A 12,531-nucleotide genomic window follows, 5' to 3' on the forward strand; every position below is an offset into this window, starting at 1 on the left:
CCAGGAAGCCTATTTCCAGCCATTCACAGCAACATGAACCTGAACACCTCACCTGTACAGGAGGACCCTCCTGTGGTGCCTGAATCATGTGTGGGACAGGCAAAGCAACAACCTGGCTGTGCATGTGCTCATGGGCGTGCTCGGTGCAGTTATTGAGCTCAGCAAACACCTCAAGCAAGGCTGAGGAAGGGGACAAAGGCAACACCCATGGGCCTGGGCTAGACAGCAAAATCTCTCAGCGGAACACCTTCCTCCCAGACCATGGCACTGGATGCTGACCAGCCTAAGGTGGGTAGAGTTGCCATCAACAAGCCAACAATGACACACTTAAAGGGAGAACCACGCTCTGAGCAAGAAGCCAAGCATCTGATGAGCAGCTGCCTCCCAGCAGCACCCAAACCCTGGGCAGGCATAGCAAGTAGAGGCCACTGGGCACACAGGTTCCCCTAGGAGCATCAGCGCTGCACTGTGGCCTCAGGGACACACAGCTGTGTCCTCCTTCTTACCCCAAGCCTGCTATTGTCCTGCCTCTGTCCTGGTCAAGATGCAGTGCTGCCCACGCACCAAGTGCTTTCGCCGGCAGGCAGGCTCCAAACAGTTTCTATAAAACTACTTTGCGTATCGCCCCTAATTTCAGTTCAGTCACGGCAGAGCAGCCCACAGGATTTGAATGCAATTTTCTCATCGAGTTATCCTAAATCCTTTGGGGAAGGAGCCAAAATTATGCAGAACCCATCAAAACTAAAGCAATATTTCTATTCTGCATCTTAACTTTTTATTATTATTTAGACTTAACTTTTATTTTACATTCCACAATCAGATATGGGCCATAAGCTACAGGAAATGTGAGATAACTGTTTGTTTCATACACACGCAACCTAAAAGATAATGGGGCACCCAGTGGTCATAGCTCCTCAGAACAAGATAGAGCAATAAATTCACTCAGACACACTAAACTACAGCCTGCTTGTTAAAAGACGATGAAATGGTACAGATTATACTGCAACTCACCCAGCTGAGCTCAGGGGGCTTCACTGGCAGTAGCAGTTTCACCCCAGCAGAGATTTTCCCTCTGTTCCCAGGGTCATCTCCATTAAACACACAACTGGAAATCCAGGACATAAGAGCTTGGACAGTAAATTCCACAGCACATAAAAATCAGAAGACCAGTTCTAAAACAGATCTGCTCTCTGCTAAGCTGCACAGGACACCACTGCCCACAAGCAGCACCGGAGGCTGGAAGGAACTGCTCTCTTCCAAAGCATCACGTATGAGTTGTCACTCCAGGGGTGGAAACTGGGCTTGATGGATGGGGAGTTAAATTAATCATGACCCTTTCCATGTTAGCTGCCTGCAGGGCCAAGCTCCTGAGGGCTGGCAAGCAGCTGCCAGGGTGGTGGCTCCATGCCCAGCCTGCCTGCTGGAGAGCAGCACAGCACTTCCCACATGCAGCCCTGTCAGACCCAGAGCTCCAGCTCACTGCTCCTGAGGCCTCTCATACCTCAAGAGTTAATGTAAGATCATCCCAGCCTTCTGGGAGGAACTGAAATGTTAACTACAGCCTCAGACGGGACAATGAAGGGGACTAGTTTGCCAATGTAAGCTGAGGGTGGTTCGACTGTCCCAGGACCCCTGGCCTTGCCTGTCCTGCTGGCAGCGCACCTGCACAGGTAGGGCAGTGCTAGATTCTAAGGATGCCCCATCCCTTAAAGTGTTCAAGACAAGTTTGGATGGTGTCTTGGGCAGCCTAATCTAGTGGGAAGTGTCCCTGCCCATAGCAGGGGAGTTGGAATTAGATGATATTTAAGGTCCCTTCCAACCCAAACCATTCTATGATTCTACGATCTTCTCCAGTAAAGCTCCAAGTGTATCATACCTAAACCGCTTTGAAGATGAATGAGGTTTTCCTGGTAGTGCACAGGGCATGCGCTCTCTCATGGAAAGGAGCAACTCATTTAATCACCCTGTCAGCTCAAAGCAGCAGCGCGTGCCTCAGGCCAGCAGTTTGCCACCACAGCCAATTCCTGCTGAAGGTGTTGGCACGCTGCTGCAGGCTGTTATGCTCTCCACACAGAGCTGATGCGCTGCCACGTCAGTCTGCCACTGCTGCCTGCTGATGGCTGGCGGATACATCCTTACAGACAAGTCTCCCTTATCAAGCATGTTTGTTTTCTGTTCCTGCCGCCTTTCCAAATGCCAAGCCTTCTTTAAAAAGGAAGCGCACAAAGCAGAGTTTAATTTATAAAACACTACTTTCTTTCTGAAATTTCAGCAAAGCTGAAACTTGACTTTAAAATTAACATCAGCTGCATTTACTCTACATGTAATTAATTCCCTTTGTGCCAAGCGCTACCCTGGGAAAGAGAACAAGTCATAAACGTATTCACCTGTCATTAAAGAAAGGCAGACAAGGTAAATAATTCAAGAGATTTAAAAATAAATCCACACTTGCATAGGAACTGATTTCCAAGCTTCTTTTCATCTCCTTTCTCAGCCCTTGCTGTAACAGAACAGAGATAACAAATAGAAAGGCAGAGAACACAAAGCAAGTGCTGGGCCTGAGTGCCCTGAACACCAAAGGAGCATGTTTGGAGGGACAGAGCCCTCCCGGAACCACAGTCAAGTCCAGAGGGACCAGACTCTTGATATTCTGCAAAAAATACAGGCTTTCAAAGCAGACAGGGCTCCTTTGAATGGATGGGGGAAGGATGTGCTGCCTCCTCAGAGCTGTATGAAATGCAATATACAGCTTGTTATTTAACCAGGAACCACAGCAGCTTTGCTGCTGCATTTGTGACATTATTGCAGTACTATTTTGGTCCCAACTGGCACTTTCGAGCCCTACATTTATTAACAGCATCCTTACTAGCGTGGGACAGCAGCGCGGGCACAGGACACTCCCAGTGCCAGCAAGCAGACTGGCTGCCTCTGCTCGCCACAGGGCTCTGCGTGCATCGGAAGGAGACCAGGAGACGCACACATGCATATGGCCCTGGTGCTGTGGACCTCTGCTCACCAGGTAGTGGTGGGCAGAATGAGTGCCAGGGTGTGCACCAGTAGCTGAGCCAGGGCAGTTAACAGTGTTCCCTTAGCACAGGAACGGGGCTGACCCACCGTATCTGCTATAAAATACTCATTAATCTCTACCAACATTAAAGCAAGGATACTATGGGCATAGTCAAGCAAATTGACATGTCTTTGCACAAATGTTTGGACTTGATCATCTTAAAGGTCTCTTCCAACCTAAATAATTCTGTGATTCTATCCTACGCCAGGTCCTGCACTCACCGTATGCACATGTAGGGTGCTCCCGGCAGGGCCACGTTGGCTAGTGTTGGATTGCAGTGCCAACGGCAGCCCCGGTGCTGTGCCAGACACCTCCCCAGGCAGGATGGTCCAGTGCAAGGATGATGCTCACTTCATGCCCTCCTGGCTACAGCCAAAAGCAGGGGGCTGGCTGGTGTGGCTGCTAGAGCCTCCCCCAGCCGTCACCACGGGTTATCGGCACAGAGGGCCTGAAGGAGCACTGCGAGGGAACAGGAGCTCAGCACAGCCTCTGTCAGAGATGCTCCCAGTGCGCCTCAGCAGCTGCCACTCCTCAGCCTGGGAGGAGGGAAAAGAGCTTCTCTGACAGAATTTCATTTGCTCTCTTTTGCAATCTCAACAGCAGGATGGAAGCAGATAATGTGCAATTTGTTTTAACTCAGCTTTATCTTGTCAGTCCTAGCTATAATACTGCAGCAAGCACCGTTCTGAAGAAAAAAAAGAGGCAGTGGTGCAGGATGAGATTCTGCAAACCCTATTGATTACATCACAAGTCATCACTATAAATATTTGAAGGAGAGAAAAACCCTTGCTCTACCTAAACATGTTCATGTAACAAAATGTGCAATTGAGAGTGAGCAGGAGATGGCTCTAACAGGACACAGATGCTAGAAAGCAAAGCATTTAAGCTGCTTACCTTTCAACCTAAATAACATCCATTAAACAGAGCACCGTGGGACTCACGCTGTGAAAAGAGAAATACAACGGGCTCAGTGTGCAGAAGCCTCAGAAGCACAGACAGTATGTCATGAAGGAAGCACCATGTTCCTAATCACTACAGGAAATTAAAGTACATTCTACAGCTCCTTTTGGGGCCAAGAGCTGCTGCCAAAGTGAGATGATTGTGGGTGATCTAGGCTGAGTGGAGGAGGGTGCTGACAGCATTTACGGACACAGGAGCACCAGTGCAGCAGAGCAGCTTGTTTACACCCTGCTCATTATCCCAGGTTTGTCGCTATGCCAAGACTCTTGTCACTGTGGTGGCAGCAGAGAGAACAGGGCTGTCTGGCAGTCCCTGGTCCATCAGCTCTCGGGAAGGACCCTGGGCTCCTGCTCTCCTCCAGAAAAGAAGTCAGATCCTGGGAGAAGACAATGCATGAAGTCCCCGCCAGCACCTGGCAGCAGGCTGCCCTCCCAGAGCCAGCACCTGTGGTCACAAACCCTATTTCTCTCCTTGTCTGTAGGAAGCAACCCTGATGCATTCGTTCAGCTTGTATTGATCCTCTTTTCTTTATTTTTACAAGAAATGAATTGTGAGGAGATTTTTCTCTGTTTAAACTTGAGGAGATACTGTTCAAGGACTTGCTGGGATGTTTCTCTCTCTGACAGCTTTATTGAGCAATAGCCACTGATGGTATATGTGTGCACAGGCAGTCAGACCTTTTATACTGCATGTGTTCCCATAAAAATGATTGGTTCTAAGGTGCTATTCCAGCACGGTTGTGATTGCACCATGGGACCAAGCAGCCTAAAAGGCAGAAATGAACAGAAGACAGCTTAGTAGGCATGCATTGATTCGCCCTGTTCTCCACACCCTGGCAGGGAGAAGCCAGGCCGCTATCTGCCTGCTAAAGATGGCACAGAAAGTGAAAACACAGCCCTGTTGAAGTTCAATCAGCAAATGATATTCAGACATCCCAGCCACATCGTGTTTCCCTGCCATCCTAAACCAAGATGGAGGGTTTGGCTTGAGCCTAACAAGCTAAATATGGCTCTTCCGAGGCATGTTCTGCCCAGGGCAGTGTCCCTGGCACAAGCGGCAGAAGCACCCAAGCAGACAGTGCTGTTCTTCAGCAAGGAAACAACCAGAACTCACCACGCTCGGGAAGCCCATCTCTGCGCCTGGCTCTCCCGAAACAGTGTTTGAGTAGTCTGTGCACCGCTGCAACAAGAGCAGCTACTTTCACAGACCGTGAGTGCTGCTTACGGGGTGGCTTGACTGGACTGTCCTGGAGCACTCTTAAATTTATGAGCATGTTTTAAAAGACCATCCTTGCACTCAGCTTCATGAAGGCGCTTTAGTCCTACTGTCCCTAAAGCAAAAGACAATTCCCATTAAAGGAAGGTTGAAGGCGTAGCCCATGCTACCAGCATCCCTGTTGCTCTAATCCCAAAAGGGAATTTGTTAGCTAGCACTATTAACTACCATTAGTTAATTATCACACATTAATTGTAACTAGGGCTTCAGATGATTTATAGTTTTGATTGCTTATTTGCTTGTCGGTGGTTTCAAAACCACCCCCAGCCAGAAGTGGAAAAGTTTAAATGCTTCGCCAGGGGCAGCTGGCTCGCTCCAGTGTGGGGAAGGGCAGGGAATGAGGAAGAGTCACTCATTATTTCAGAAATGAAGAACAGATGTTCCACGCATTAAGGAGCTATTATGCTCAGTGTCATTCCAGTGACTTGTGGGAGTGGCACGCTTATTTGACTAAGATTAGCTGTTCCAACAAGGTCATTCATGCTTTAATGTAATTAGTTATGCCAGTATTGATAAAGAAATACAACCTGGCAATGAAGCATTGCTGTCTCATCAGAGGACTGTCTCCTTGAGTGCAAGCGTCCTCAAAATACTAGTAAAGTCTAGTTCATACATAACACAAGATTTTGTTCCTTCCTTTTCTGTGCTGTAGGACAAAAGGGAATGTGCATGTGGAACCCAAGATCCCACTAAGAAACCGAAAGGTTTCAGAAAATATGTTGGTGTGCTACGCTCCTGGGAATCAGCAGGATGTCTGGAGAGCCCTGGAGGTCCTTACCCAAAACATGTAGGAGAAACAGCTCCAAGCACTGAGAGACTGAAACCACATGGACTCCAGTTACCCATACTGTAACTTGGTTAACTTTCCTTGAACTGTCACGCTGGAAAGGCTTCCCATCCCCAAAACAGGCAAGATGAATGCCCAGGGGCTTCTGGCTGCAATGGGAAGAGCCAGTCTTGTAACCTGGGATGCCAAGAGGCAGGCAGGACCTCACTGGGTGAGGCATCCCACAGGCCAGAATGGTGGGAAGCTGCTGCTGGAGTAGAACAGGACCACTGGGAAGAAATGTGGCCACCTGGGAGCAGCTCCCTGCACCCCAAGCTCTCCAGCCACCACTCCCATGCGGCTGCTGGCCCTGGGCCCCTCACGAGGTGGGCAGCAATGCCAGCCCCAGCCAGAGCACAATGACACCAGCTGTCCCCAGCCCACACCACATGCTTGCAGGTGGAAAACCAGATGCACGTCCCTTCTCTCACGCTCAAGAAATGCAACACAATGGGAAGAAGAAATGAGACTTCCAAGTGTATGTAAATGGCTTGTGAAATCTGCAGAAACTCCATTTTAAAATCTTGTGACATATTCAAACAGTCTAGCAATAAGTTTTCAAACAAATGGCTGTTTAAAGAGCCCCAGCTCCACACCCACCCTCCCCTCTTCACTGCACACGTCGAATCGCCATCTACCGCTTGCCACCTGTTTCCACTTTGCAGGGACCAGCCCTTGTTCATCAAAGGCACAAAGCTGCTTTCCATTTGAAAGCAACAAATCAAAGTTTAATTATTTTGTCCTTCAGAGCTTTATGCTATCTTTTAGGAGAGCTTTCTCAGATATGAAGAACTATCATTGGCCAGCATAAAATGGGGATAATTGACTGACAGCTGAAAACCACTTCTGAGGACAATAGCGTTTGTCAGTCTGGTATTTTTCACTCTGAAGACAAAACGCGTTTTATCAACACCCTGAAATTATTTTGTCAACAAAATTCATTTTGTAGCGTTACCTTCATCTGTCAAAGCTGACAGAGCGTTCGCCGCAGTGTTTTAAAAACCATTTTGCTAACACAATTAATTCCTGCAAAATTAAGTTTCGCCTTTTAGCCGTACGTGTGGAAGGTGTTGCAATCCACACAGGACAGCACGAACCGCAGCGCCGGCAGCTCACGCACAGCCAGCACAAGGCCAGATCCCGGTCAGTAAAAGCCAACAGCAGCCCAAAACCAGCTGAAAAGGGAGGCAGCTACACGCCAGCAAGAATCCTGCTTTCCCAAGTCACTCCATCTCACTGAAAACATCTCAAGCAGCTTTATGGAAAACATTGCTCAGCAGTTAAAGGAATGTGTGTCTGCATACAGAAAACAACGCGTTCTCACCCCAAAGCAAGCGAACGCTGTGAGACAGTTCTACCAGCCCGTGGCACGGGCAACGTGGAAGATGTGCCAGCACACCACGCGACAGCAACACAGGCGGTGAGGCAGAGACATTTATGTTGGTAGCAAACATGCACTGTTGTTCTATGCCACATGTGAGATTTTCAACAGGAATTTTTCCAAACACCTCCCTGTGACTCTGACAATAAACACTCAAAAATTTCCCACGTTTCTTCTCAGAATCTCCTGACTGGAAGAAACTGGGGGTCCCGTGAGCAGCCAGCACAGCAGGAGAAGAGCAGGTGCTAGTCCTGCCTTCAGAAGAGGCTAAACAGGCTGTATTTCTGACTGAGTTTATAATCATCTTAATAAATCATTACTATTATTCAATTTAACTTCCTGCAAGCCTGATGTTACTGCTGGCATGAGATTACTTCACTCACACCAGAAATGGGAAGAAGTTGCTGTATGCAGCAAGTAGCTTAGGGAGGCACTGAGAAGGGATATCCTATCCCTCAAAACTGCAGGAGAGCTTCAGATAAAATGTAAAGGGGTGTCTTGGCACCCATCCTGGGCACCACAGATCACAGCCTGTCTCATCTGGGGAGCGGACGGAGAATCCGTAACGGCTAGTCCTATGAGATAAGAGCAGCCTGAAATGGAGCCCAGAGGAGTGACCACACCTCAGAGGTCAAACATACAAGCTGCATGGGGTGTCAGCAATAGTGCTCAGTAGTGCTGACCTGCCTGGAGCTGGGTGGCCGCAATAACAGATACCAACAAAGAGGAAAGGGACTTAAAAACCACTGTTGAGCCTGAAGCCTGTCGCCGCTTCCTCTGGGCACAGACATGTTGTGACTTTACAGCACCTCTGCACTCCAAAAACGTGGTCACAGAGAACATACTGGGATACAAGTAGAGAGACGCTCCTTTTGGAGCAGAAGGCACCAAGCTCTCGTAAATTAAGTGCCTTCCGCCACAGTCAGGATTCGTCTGAGCCAGCACAGCTTCCACTACTGCCATGCAAGGACCAGCCGTGGGCACAGGTATGCAGAGGGCTTCTGTCCCTTAGGGCTGTGATACAGTCTCCAGCTAGAGGCAGTCCAGGTCTCCCAGCCTAGCAGCATAACCCACATGCCCTGGCCAAAAAAGCCATGCTAAAGCCTGCTCACCACAGGCTGTGCACGCTGTATAATGAGCCTGTGATGTGGAGCCTGATGAAAGCTCCTACATGACATGCATGGCAGGGTAGAGGAAGTTCAGAGACTGCAGCACTTTGTAAGCATAAAAGCAGCTGGAAACGCTGAGATGATAATGCTGGAATGAGGTTTGCAGTCCCTGTCTTTGAGGTGAAACCCCATGCCTTCGTAAAGGAGGCACTGTTTCCTGGTAGGCAGACTAACTCTTGCACTGATCCTCCTCACAACAGCTCTCAGTTTTACCCCTTGCAGAGAGCTCCGATTTACCCCTGAACTCTGCCTCTTCACTTGAAACCAACTGTCCTTTCTGTTAGTATCACATGCCTTGGAACTGGGCTCCTAGTAGGAAATAGTTTGTGTTATTTAAAACATGGAAGTTCACAAGACTGACTTCAAATAGCCCAGATAAAAAAGGCAGAGGACATATTTACTGCAAATTCCAACGACAGAAAAACACATCTCTTGCTTTTATGGTAACAGGAAAACCTGAAAGAGACATTAATCATGATTACTGGAGATGTCATTCTCTTCTCTTGAAATGAATGAACACATAGGTAGTTGGCCTTTAGCAGAATTACAATTGCTCTATGCAGGATTTCAAACCAGGTGGAACAAAGCCTGCATTTCCTTTTGTTGTTACTGTAGTAAAAGCCTAATGACCAGGGCTGCTCCTTTGGCACCAGGATGTGCTCTGTGAGCCAGCCCAGGCTCACCTCACCCAAAGAGAAAGCAGCAAAAAAAAAAAGCGAGACAGCCCTACCCTGTGCCTTCCTCTGTCTTGAGGGGAATGTACTCCCAGCTTTTACCTTGATGGCTTTGGAAAGGGAGTATTTTTCCCCCAAGTACAAAGAAGCTACTCGATTTCTGTAAGCAAAATGGTAGAAAATTGCACTTACATCTGTTTGCCCACTCCTGCCACTGCTTTCAGGGAATACAAGTCACCCCAGACACTGCACCACTGCTTCTGCAGCATAATACGCTCCCTAATGCACCACGCAAAGACAAGGGCAGTGAAGCAGGGGAGGCACAGAGAGTTGCTGCACCCCTGAGGCTGGGAAGAAGCAGCACGCACATCCCTGGCCACGCAGGGCCCTCCTGCAGCCAGTTGCTGGGGGCTGACGGTGGCTGGCCACCAGCTGCCCACCCAGCTGCTCCATCATCCCCTCCTCAACAGGAACAGGGGGAGAAAACATGAGGAAAGGCTCATGGGTCAAGATAAGGACAGGGACATCACTCAACAGTTCCTGCCACAGACAAAACAGACTTGGCTTGCGGAAATTACAATTCTTCACAAACCTCTCCAGCGTGGGTCCTTCTCCTGGGCTACACATGCGCTCCTCCAGCACAGGTCTCTTCCATGGCGTGTAATACTTCAGGAACAGACTGCTACAGCACAGGTCCCCCACAGGACCACAAGTCCTACCAGCAAACCTGCTCCGGTGTAGGCTCCTCTACCCACAGGTCCTGCCAGGAGCCTTCTCCAGTATGGGCTTTCTTCAGGGTCACAGTATCCACCTGCTCCAGAGAGCAGTCCTTTCTAGGTGCAGGTGAATCTCTGCTCCTCCGTTAACCTCCATGGGCTACAGGTGGAAATCTGCTCCACCATGGACCTACAGGGGCTGCAGAGGCACAGCTGGCCTCATCACGATCTGCACCACAGGCTGCAGAGGAATCTTTGCTCCAGCACCTGGAGCACTTCCTCCCCCCCAGCATTAGTAGCTGCAGGGCTGTTTCTCTCACATTCTCAGCAGTGGACCCATCTGGGACCCCACTGGAACCGTCTCTGTCCAACGCAGGGGCAGCCTCTGGCACATTCTCTCATAGCCCACCCTGCTCCTAAAGCCTTGCCACATAAACCCTGTACAGATACCAACAGAGCGACACAGCCCAAGCCGCCTGCTCCTTTGCTTCTTCTGGCCCCTGGCCCCTCCACGGAGATCACAGAGGAGAACACGGACCCTCCAGGAAAGCAAAGGGAGGTGGCTCACACAGGATAAGCGCCTTTAACGGATACGCACACCTCTGGCACCAGCTCCCTTGTCATCTAACCCAGCAAGTATTTATTAATGAAACTCTCCTGACTGTTGATTCATTTGATTGTTAAAGCTTGTGGAACTCGCACTGTTATTATTCATTGTTATTAATGTTCACAGCTCAGCCTCTCTCTTTCCAGTACGCTCCACAGAGGAAATCGAAGGCTGAAGCCAATCGTTACAGGAAATGAATGATGGAGCCGCTTGAGGATAGGAGTAAGCCTGCTGCTCTGGGACTGTCGCAGGTTATTTGGAGTAAGTTAATCTTCACACACAAGGACTGCAAAAGGAGAGGCTGTTTCAGGTGTGTTCTGTGGTCTGTGCATTACTTCCTCAGTCAACTCATCAGTGAGCATCACCCTGACAAAGCTGTCTATGCACAGGACCAGTGACCGAGGCCAGGCTGTGACCTACGTGCAGAAGCAGGTCTGCGTTCAGCAGGAGCAAGGCCCATGCTAGACAGTTTTGGCACAGGCTCAGACAGGTGCTACCAGCAGCGCAGCACAGCCTTGCAGCATACACATTTCCAGATGACTGCACCTACTGAAGAAAAGCCGAGCTGACTCTCTTAAGAAAGTTCTCTCTGCTCCTCCACAACTGCTCATCTCCCATAAAAGCCCAGTGGGGCACAGCAGGTGGCAGACAAGTGCTCTGGAGTGCAGCACCTGAACATACTGTGCAGAATGTGCTGCTTGCTTCGGTACTTGCCTTATCCTCCCATGCTCCAAGCCTCCTCCATCTTTCCACAGCCTCTTTGCCACACAATGTCTACCAATTCTCGCTCCACACATGAAGTCCCCAGGCCAGAATTACCATTCAGTGCTCCTACCTGTCTGGTAGTCAAAGTTCTTCCAAATCCTGGGCAGCGTTCCTATGCCAGCTTTCCAGAATGGTTGTTCGTGGTGTATCTTTGGAGCCTTTGGAGCTGTCACATACCATATTCGACCTATTATTCACTGCAACCAGAGAATTCTGCAAAGCAAGAGGAAATAAAAGAGAGCTTAATACAGCTTTACTAAAATGGAATTTGCCAAAGACTCATAGAAAAATGGATTTAATTAGGGCTGCTAATGGGGAACAGTTTGTTCCTGTGATTTAAAGCAGAAGTTAGATAGTGTCTATAATTTCAACATTTTAAATTATATATAGGGGGTTATTTCTCATTTCTGCCTTAATTATAAAAATCCATCTTTATGAATCACAATTTTGAGGCAAATAAAGCAAAGGCGGCAAAAAATGATGTTTTATTTAACAAAACTTGCAAAAACTCACCAAAGAAGCAAAAGGCACTTCAGAATGGATAAAATGGACTCACCCTCGCAAAGAACCGTTGTGGGCAGTCCTCTGTGCGCTACTCACGGACAGCACAACAAGGATAATTCTTTGCTTGCGAAAAGGTGTGTAAAGAAAGAATATGAGGGATTGGGCATGGTTTTTATGCAACAATGGAAATATCCTCCAGGTAATTTTGCAGCTAAGCAGACTATTAGAGTTGCAGGCATTAATTGGCCTAACGTGCTTCAGCCAGGAACCCCCTATTCTCAATGTCTCTGCTACCCCTTCTTACACTGATTACTGTCAGAATCTCTGAACTGCCTGAAAATTGCTTCTCCAGATAAAAGGGCCAATAGATCTTGTTAGAACCACTCCTCCTGAGCCTCCTTTGTAGGCTTTGATTTTATTTAAAACTAACGAACGTCGCTTCTGTGAAACTCCTCCTGTTAGCCAGCTCTGCCCAGACGACCTCAGTAAATGAGTCCCAGCATTGCAAAGCACCGATTAATTTAATAACAAATAGCCAGACAACTGACTAGCACCGAGGCCTCGCTGCTGTCACTGCTGCAGATTCT

At 48.6% G+C, this 12,531-nt stretch overlaps 1 long non-coding RNA gene across 1 annotated transcript in view; it reads right to left on the minus strand.

The window, feature by feature from the left end:
* The window catches only part of LOC138727826 (uncharacterized), a 152,205-nt gene that overhangs the window by 125,279 nt on the left and 14,395 nt on the right, over positions 1-12,531 (minus strand). Inside the window, exon 3 of the long non-coding RNA XR_011338621.1 lies at positions 11,511-11,653. This is a non-coding gene — a long non-coding RNA (uncharacterized lncRNA). The remainder of the gene's footprint in view (positions 1-11,510; positions 11,654-12,531) is intronic.

Source organism: Phaenicophaeus curvirostris, chromosome 16, assembly GCF_032191515.1.
Source record: "Phaenicophaeus curvirostris isolate KB17595 chromosome 16, BPBGC_Pcur_1.0, whole genome shotgun sequence".
Classification (NCBI taxonomy): Eukaryota; Metazoa; Chordata; class Aves; order Cuculiformes; family Cuculidae; genus Phaenicophaeus; species Phaenicophaeus curvirostris.